Source organism: Arachis stenosperma, chromosome 9 (assembly GCF_014773155.1).
Source record: "Arachis stenosperma cultivar V10309 chromosome 9, arast.V10309.gnm1.PFL2, whole genome shotgun sequence".
In the NCBI taxonomy this organism is placed as follows: Eukaryota; Viridiplantae; Streptophyta; class Magnoliopsida; order Fabales; family Fabaceae; genus Arachis; species Arachis stenosperma.
This window is the reverse complement of record NC_080385.1, coordinates 108,529,757-108,538,741: the sequence shown is the minus strand read 5'-3', so window position 1 is coordinate 108,538,741 and position 8,985 is coordinate 108,529,757. Positions and strand designations below refer to the sequence as shown.

At 40.3% G+C, this 8,985-nt stretch overlaps 1 non-coding gene across 1 annotated transcript; it reads right to left on the bottom strand.

The window, feature by feature from the left end:
- Positions 1 to 1,099: 1,099 nt before the first annotated feature.
- LOC130953736 (small nucleolar RNA R71) lies at positions 1,100 to 1,207 on the bottom strand. Its single transcript, XR_009075898.1, has one exon. It is a non-coding gene; the product is annotated as a small nucleolar RNA R71 (small nucleolar RNA).
- Between the last annotated feature and the right edge of the window lie 7,778 nt (positions 1,208 to 8,985).

Below are 8,985 nucleotides of genomic sequence, written 5' to 3'. Positions count from 1 at the left end.
CTTACTAACAATTAATGATTTGATTGAACATCACAAGATTGTTGCCTTTTCTGTTGAGAAAGGTTTAATGTGTAAATCATATCTTTTCTTGTTAGGCAAGTCATTTATTTTTAAAATCAAATCTTTTTAAAAAAAAATTGTTTTCAAATCATATCTTTTAAAATTGTTTTCAAATCAAATCTTTTCAATCATATCTTCTTAACCACATCTTTTTCAAAATAGTTTTCAATCAAATCTTTTTAATTTCTAATTTAAAAATCTTTTTCAAAAATCACTTGGTTTCTTTTCCACTTTGATTTTCGAAAATCAATTAATGTTTTTCAAAAATGTTTTCAAAATATTTTAATTAATTTTCGAAAATCTTCTTCCCTCCTTCTCACATCCTTCTATTTATGGAGTACCACTCCTTCTCAATGCACAATTTGAACCTTATCTAAGTAAAGTTCGAATTCTTCTTCTCCTTCTTCTTTCTATTTCTCTTTTCCTCTGACACCTCAAGGAATCTCTATACTGTGATATAGAGGATTCCACATTTTCTTGTTCTCTTCTCTTTCATATGAGCAGGAGCAGAGACAAAGGCATTCTTGTTGAAGCTGACCCTGAACCCGAAAGGACCTTGAAGAGAAAGCTAAGAGAAGCCAAAGCACAACTCTCTTTAGAGGACCTGACCGAATTCTTCAAAGAAGAAGAAGACATGGCAGCCGAAAACAACAATAATGCAAACAATGCAAGGAAGGTGCTGGGTGACTTTACTTCACCTACTCCTGATTTTTATGGGAGAAGCATCTCTATCCCTGCCATTGGAGCAAACAACTTTGAGCTTAAACCTCAATTAGTTTCTCTAATGCAACAGAATTGCAAGTTCCATGGACTTCCAATGGAAGATCCTCATCAGTTTTTAGCTGAATTCTTGCAAATCTGTGACACAGTCAAGACTAATAGGGTTGACCCTGAGGTCTATAGACTGATGCTATTCCCTTTTGCTGTAAGAGACAGAGCTAGGATATGGTTGGACTCTCAACCTAAAGAAAGCCTAGACTCTTGGGAAAAGCTAGTCAATGCCTTCTTGGCAAAGTTCTTTCCACCATAAAGATGGAGTAAGCTTAGAGTGGAAGTCCAAACCTTCAGACAGAAGGATGGAGAATCCCTCTATGAAGCTTGGGAAAGATACAAACAATTAATCAGAAAATGTCCTTCTGACATGCTTTCTGAATGGAGCATCATAGGTATTTTCTATGATGGTCTCTCTGAACTGTCCAAGATGTCTTTGGATAGCTCGGCTGGAGGATCTCTTCATCTGAAGAAGACGCCTACAGAGGCTCAAGAGCTAATTGAGATGGTTGCAAATAACCAATTCATGTACACTTCTGAAAGGAATCCTGTGAACAATGGGACTAGTCAGAAGAAAGGAGTTCTTGAGATTGACACTCTGAACGCCATTTTGACTCAGAATAAAATATTGACTCAACAAGTCAATTTGATTTCTCAAAGTCTGTCTGGAATGCAAAATGCACCAAGCAGTACTAAGGAGGCTTCATCTGAGGAAGAAGCCTATGATCCTGAGAACCCTTCAATGGAAGAGGTGAATTACCTAGGAGAACCCTATGGTAACACCTATAATTCTTCATGGAGAAATCACCCAAATCTCTCATGGAAGAATCAAGAGAGACCTCAACAAGGTTTCAATAATAATGGTGGAAGAAACAGGTTTAACAATGGCAAACCTTTTTCATCATCTTCTCAGCAACAGACAGAGAATCCTAAGCAGAACCCCTCTGACTTAGCAACCATGGTCTCTGATCTAATCAAAACCACTCAAAGTTTCATGAATGAAACAAGGTCCTCCATTAGAAATTTGGAGGCACAAGTGGGACAGCTGAGCAAGAAAGTTACTGAACTCCCTCCAAGTACTCTCCCAAGCAACACAGAAGAAAACCCAAAAGAAGAGTGCAAAGCCATCAATATGGCCGAATTGGGAGAGGAAGAAGAGGCAGTGAACGCCACTGAGGAAGACCTCAATGGGCGTGCACTGACCTCCAATGAGTTCCCCAATGAGGAACCATGGGAATCTGAGGCTCAAAATGAGACCATAGAGATTCCATTGGACGTACTTCTGCCTTTCATGAGCTCTGATGAGTATTCTTCCTCTGAAGAGGATGAGTATGTCACTGAAGAGCAAGTTGCTAAATACCTTGGAGCAATCATGAAGCTAAATGACAAGTTATTTGGAAATGAGACTTGGGAGGATGAACCTCCTTTGCTCACCAAAGAACTGGATGACTTGTCTAGGCAGAAATTACCTCAAAAGAGACAAGATCCTGGGAAGTTTTCAATACCTTGTACCATAGGCACCATGACCTTCAAGAAGGCTCTGTGTGACTTAGGGTCAAGTGTAAACCTCATGCCTCTCTCAGTAATGGAGAAGCTAAGGATCTTTGAGGTACAAGCTGCAAAAATCTCACTAGAGATGGCAGACAACTCAAGAAAACAAGCTTATGGACTTGTAGAGAATGTTTTGGTGAAGGTTGAAGACCATTACATCCCTACTGATTTCATAGTCCTAGAGACTGGGAAGTGCATAGATGAAACCATCATCCTTGGCAGACCCTTCCTAGCCACAGCAAAGGCTGTGATTGATGTTGATAGAGGTGAACTGATCATTCAAGTGAATGGAGAATCCTTTGTGTTTAAGGCTCAAGGATATCCCTCTGTCACCATAGAGATGAAGCATGAAGAGCTTCTCTCAAATCAGAGTCAAGAAGAGCCCCCACATTCAAACTCTAAGTTTGGTGTTGGGAGGCCACAACCAAACTCTAAGTTTGGTATTGAACCCCCACATTCAAACTCTAAGTTTGGTGTTGGGAGGTTCCAACATTGCTCTGAGTATCTGTGAGGCTCCATGAGAGCCCTCTGTCAAGCTACTGACATTAAAGAAGCGCTTGTTGGGAGGCAACCCAATGATTATATTTTATATAGTTTCTTTTGTTATTTTATTTTTTTTTGTAGGTTGATGATCATGAGAAGTCACAAAATCCATTGAAAAAGCAAAAACAGAATAAAAAACAGGAAGAAAAACAGCACACCCTGGAGGAAGATGCTGCTGGCGTTCAAACGCCAGTAAGCCTAGCAGTTGGGCGTTTAACGCCCAGTCTGGCACCATTCTGGGCGTTTAACGCCAGAAAGGGGCACCAGACTGGCGTTAAACGCCAGAAAAGGGCTAAAATCTGGCGTTAAACGCCAGGAATGGGCATCAGCCCGGCGTTTAACGCCAGAAATGGGTCAAAACGTGATTTTTGATGCCATTTGGTGCAGGGATGACTTTTCCTTGACACCACAGGATCTGTGGACCCCACAGGATCCCCACCAACCCCACCACCACTCTCTCTCTTCTTCCCCCATTCACCAATCACCATTGATGAGGATAAGCCCATTACCAAGAAAAGGATGGAGCACACAAGAGACCCCTTTCATCATGAGATCCCTGAGATACCTCAAGGGATGCACTTTCCTCCACAAGACTATTGGGAGCAACTAAACACCTCCCTAGGAGAATTAAGTTCCAACATGGGACAACTAAGGGTGGAGCACCAAGAACACTCCATTCTCCTCCATGAAATAAGAGAAGATCAAAGAATCATGAGAGAGGAGCAACAAAGGCAAGGAAGAGACATTGAGGAGCTCAAGCACTCCATAGGACCTTCAAGAGGAAGGAAGAGCCGCCATCACTAAGGTGGACCCGTTCCTTGATTTCCTTGTTCTTTATTCTTCTGTTTTTCAAGTTTTAGTGCTTATGTTTATCCATGTTTGTGTCTTATGATCATTAGTGTCTTAGTGTCTATGCCTTAAAGTTATGAATGTCCTATGAATCCATCACCTCTCTTGAATAAAAACGTGCTTAAATTGAAAAGAAAAGAATTGCATGAATTTTGAATTTTATAACAGTTTAATTATTTTGATGTGGTGGCAACACTTTTGTTCTCTGAATGTATGCTTGAACAGTGCATATGTCTTTTGAATTTGTGGTTCATGAATGTTGGCTCTTGAAAGAATGATGAAAAAGGAGACATGTTACTGAGGATCTGAAAAATCATAAAAATGATTCTTGAAGCAAGAAAAAGCAGTGAATATAAAAAAAGAGAAGCAGCAAGCGAAAAAAAAAAAACGAAAAAGAAAAAGAAAGAAAAAGAAAGTGAAAGAAATAAAGTTGTGATCCAAGGCAATAAGAGTGTGCTTAAGAACCCTGGACACCTCTAATTGGGGACTTTAGCAAAGCTGAGTCACAATCTGAAAAGGCTCACCCAATTATGTGTCTGTGGCATGTATGTATCCGGTGGTAATACTAGAAGACAGAGTGCTTTGGGCCACAGCCAAGACTCAATAAAGTAGCTGTGTTCAAGAATCATCATACTTAACTAGGAGAATCAATAACACTATCTGGATTCTGAGTTCCTAAAGAAGCCAATCATTCTGAGTTCCAAAGGATAAAGTGAGATGCCAAAACTATTCAGAGGCAAAAAGCTAAAAGCCCCGCTCATCTAATTAATACTGATCTTCATAGATGTTTTTGGAGTTCATTGCATATTCTCTTCTTTTTATCTTATTTGATCTTTAGTTGCTTGGGGACAAGCAACAATTTAAGTTTGGTGTTGTGATGAGCGGATAATTTGTACGCTTTTTGGCATTGTTTTTAGTATGTTTTTAGTAGTTTTAGTTGAGTTCTTAATATATTTTTATTAGTTTTTAGTTAAAATTCACTTTTCTGGACTTTACTATGAGTTTGTGTGTTTTTCTGTGATTTCAGGTATTTTCTGGCTGAAATTGAGGGACCTGAGCAAAAATCTGATTCAGAGACTAAAAAGGACTGCAGATGCTGTTGGATTCTGACCTCCCTGCACTCGAAGTGGATTTTCTGGAGCTACAGAAGCCCAATTGGCGCGCTCTCAACGGCGTTGGAAAGTAGACATCCTGGGCTTTCCAGCAATATATGATAGTCCATACTTTGCCCAAGATTTGATGGCCCAAACCGGCGTTCAAAGTCACCTACGGAAATTCCAGCGTTAAACGCCGGAACTGGCACCTAAATGGGAGTTAAACGCCCAAACTGGCATAAAAGCTGGCGTTTAACTCCAAGAGAAGTCTCTACACGAAAATGCTTCATTGCTCAGCCCAAGCACACACCAAGTGGGCCCGGAAATAGATTTTTATGTCATTTACTCATCTCTGTACACCCTAGGCTACTAGTTTTCTATAAGTAGGACCTTTTACTATTGTAATATATAGAGAGAGTCTTTTGATCATGTTTTGATGATTGAACTCACTTTGGGAGGCTGGCCATTCGGCCATGCCTAGACCTTGTTCTTATGTATTTTCAACGGTGGAGTTTCTACACACCATAGATTAAGGTGTGGAGCTCTGCTGTACCTCGAGTATTAATGCAATTACTATTGTTCTTCCATTCAATTCCGCTTGTTCTTTGTCCAAGATATCACTTGTTCTTCAACTTGATGAAGGTGATGATTGACACTCATCACCATCCTCACCTATGAACAAGGTGACTGACAACCATTCTTGTTCTACAAGCATCTGAGGCTTAGTGAATATCTCTTGGATTTCTGATTGCATGATGCATGGTTGATCGCCTGACAACCGAGTGCTCGCCTGACAAACGAGCCAGCCATTCCGTGAGATCAGAGTCTTCGTGGTATAGGCAAGAACTGATGGCGGCATTCAAGAGAATCCGGAAGGTCTAACCTTGTCTGTGGTATTCTGAGTAGGATTCAATGATTGAATGACTGTGACGTGCTTCAAACTCCTAACCTGCTGGGCGTTAGTGACAGACGCAAAAGAGGGATTCTATTCCAGTAGGAGCGGGAACCAACCGGTGATTGGCCGTACTGTGACAGAGTGCGTGAGCATTAGCTTTCACTGCGAGGATGGGAGGTAGCCACTGACAACGGTGAAACCCTACACGAGCTTGCCATGGAAAGGAGTAAGAAGGATTGGATGAAGACAGTAGGAAAGCAAAGAGACGGAAGGGAAGGCATCTTCATACGCTTGTCTGAAGCTCTTACACCAATGATATACATAAGTATCTCTATCTTTATCTTTTATGTTATTTTCGTTCATCACCATATCCATTTGAGTCTGCCTGACTAAGATTTGCAGGATGACCATAGCTTGCTTCATACCACCAATCTCCGTGGGATCGACCCTTACTCGCGTAAGGTTTATTACTTGGACGACCCAGTGCACTTGCTGGTTAGTTGTGCGAAGTTGTGTTTATGCCATGGTATTGAGCACCAAGTCTTTGGAGCCATTACTAGGGATTGTTTATGTTTTGAAAAGTATTGATCACAATTTCGTGCACCAGCAACCTTACTACAAAACACTTAGTAACCCAAAGAGGTGATGGACACCAAGGCCTCAAAAAAAAAAAAGAAAATAACAAACCATATGCCTGTGGTGTGCATGTATGGGGGAGAGAGACTTGAGGGAATAGGTCCTTAGGTGTGTCTTAACACCTAGCACCTTGAACTAACTGGTTCGGGAGTGTTGGCTGAAAGCTTATCTTAAAGAGTCGCCCCCTCACAAAGCACTTAGCCTAAAAGAATGCAATAAACCCTGAAAAGAAAGGGGAGATCAATGAATAAGGATCTCATAGGATGCAATCGAGCGAGTATTCAAGAGCATGATGAGGACCTGAAAACCAGTAAAGGAATGAACCTAAGTTGCTATGCATGAAACCCCATAAACCTAGAACTTGACTTCTATAATAAGGACTTGTTTCTCTTGTTCTTTCATTCATCATTCTTATGCTTTAGTACTTGCTTAGGGACAAGCAAGCTTTAAGTTTGGTGTTGTGATGCCAAGGCATCTTGGCCAGTTTCACTGACTTTTCTTTTCTATTTTAGGGTAGTTTCATGCATTTTCTTAGTAAATAAGCAAGTTTTGGGTAAAAATACACTTACATCTTGATTCAAGTAAACATTGTGAACTTTACATGATTTCATGAGAATTATGCATGAATTGAATGATAAAATGGAGGATGCATGATCTCATGACTTGGAATAAAGCTTTGATGCACCCTGTTTGTTTGATTTCAGGACAAAGGAAGCAAAGAAGAGCCACGTTAGCCACCAAGTTAGTCTCGCTAACATGACCACTAACGTGGAATGGGAGCAAGCTTGCAGTGTTAGTGGAAAAGTTATCACCAATAACGCCTTCGAAAGCCGTCATAACCCATGTTAGTTACATTAACGTAGGAACTAACGTGGAAGGAAAGGGAAGCTCCAACATTAGTGGTAAAAGTAAACACCACTAACATTCCAAAAGGCCACATATAGCCACATTAAGAGTCACGTTAATTCAATTAACGTGAACTCTAACATGGAATAAAGAAGAGATCGCCAACGTTAGTGACACTCACCTTTGTCACTAACGCTGGATCGGGCCAAGATTGCCTACGTTAGTGGTCATGTTAAGATCACTAACATGAATGGTAACGTGGAGCAATAAATGATGGGCCAACGTTAGTGACACTAACCTTTGTCACTAACGTTGGAGATGGCAAGCACAACCACGTTAGTGGTCACGTTAATGCCATTAACGTGAGGCACTAACGTGGAAAGAAGGGGAGTTTTGAAGTATTAGTGACAAAGGTGAGTGTTACAAAAGCCCTCGAGCTTGGGCATGCCCACGTTAAGGGCCACGTTAGTTACACTAACGTGGATCATTAACGTGGGAAAGAGGGACAAGGAGTAGCATTATTGGTAAAAGTGAGTGCCAATAACGCTTGCGAAGGGCTAAGAGGCTACGTTAGTGGTCACGTTAGTACCACTAACGTTGAAGTTAACGTTGATCAACTGGTTTGGAATGTTAGTGACAAAGTTATCGTCACTAACGCTTTCAAACCCAAGTTTACACCTAACGTTAATGCCACTAACATCCTAACTAACGTCCTACCATGCCTGACTCACATTCTTTCTGCAAGCAAAGATGAGCCCACTAAAGACTGTAACTGCTTCGACTAAAGATCAAGGACCCATATCCAAGACTTGAAGAGCTAACTAGAAGATGAGAAGAGTAGTATATATAGGAAGTAGTTTTAAACTAGAAAGGAGTCTGGGCAGTATTGGGAACTACATTCTATGTATTTACTTTCCTGCAAATTCTAGTTTACTAGAGAATGCACTCTTCTCTATCATCTTCCATTTTCAGAGCTATGAATAACTAAACCCCTTTTCATTTGGTTAGGGAGCTCTGTTGTAATTTGATGGATAAATTATAGTTTTCATTCTTCTTTCTCTTTCTTGTCTCCTGATTTACTAGAAAGCTTTTGATCCTAAATCAATTGGTTAGTTGTCTTGGAAAAGAAACTCTCCATAATTGGATCTCCTCTGAGCTTTAGAAAAAGGGATGAGGAGATCATGCTAGAATTGCTTTCTCATGTTGGACCAAATTGGGGTTTGGATGGATATGGTGACATATAATCCTACCAACACTTTGATTTGGAGATACATGTGGTATAATTAGTGACCATACTTCATCTCTTTCTATGAGCAATTAAATCAAGGAATTGGGCAATTGTTCAAGCTTAGAGAGATTGGGTTGCCAAGAAATTGGGATCCAATCACTTAAGATTGCCAAGGAGATCAATGAATGCATTAATTGAGGAAGAGATGAGAATGAACTTAATTCGGAGAATGAAACATCTCCTAAGCCTAATGAATCCCCCATTTCTAATCTTACCATTCTCTTTACCTTCTGCCATTTACTTTTATGTTCATCTCCCCAAATCCCCATTTAAGATTCTGCAATTTACTTTCTGCAATTTACATTCCGCCATTTATTTCCAGCATTTACATTTTCTGTCATTTGCTTTCCCGCCATTTAATTTTCTGCAATTATCAACTCAATTTCTGCTTAGCTCAACTAGAATATCCCTCCAATTAAAGTTGCTTGACCAATCAATCCCTATGGGATTCG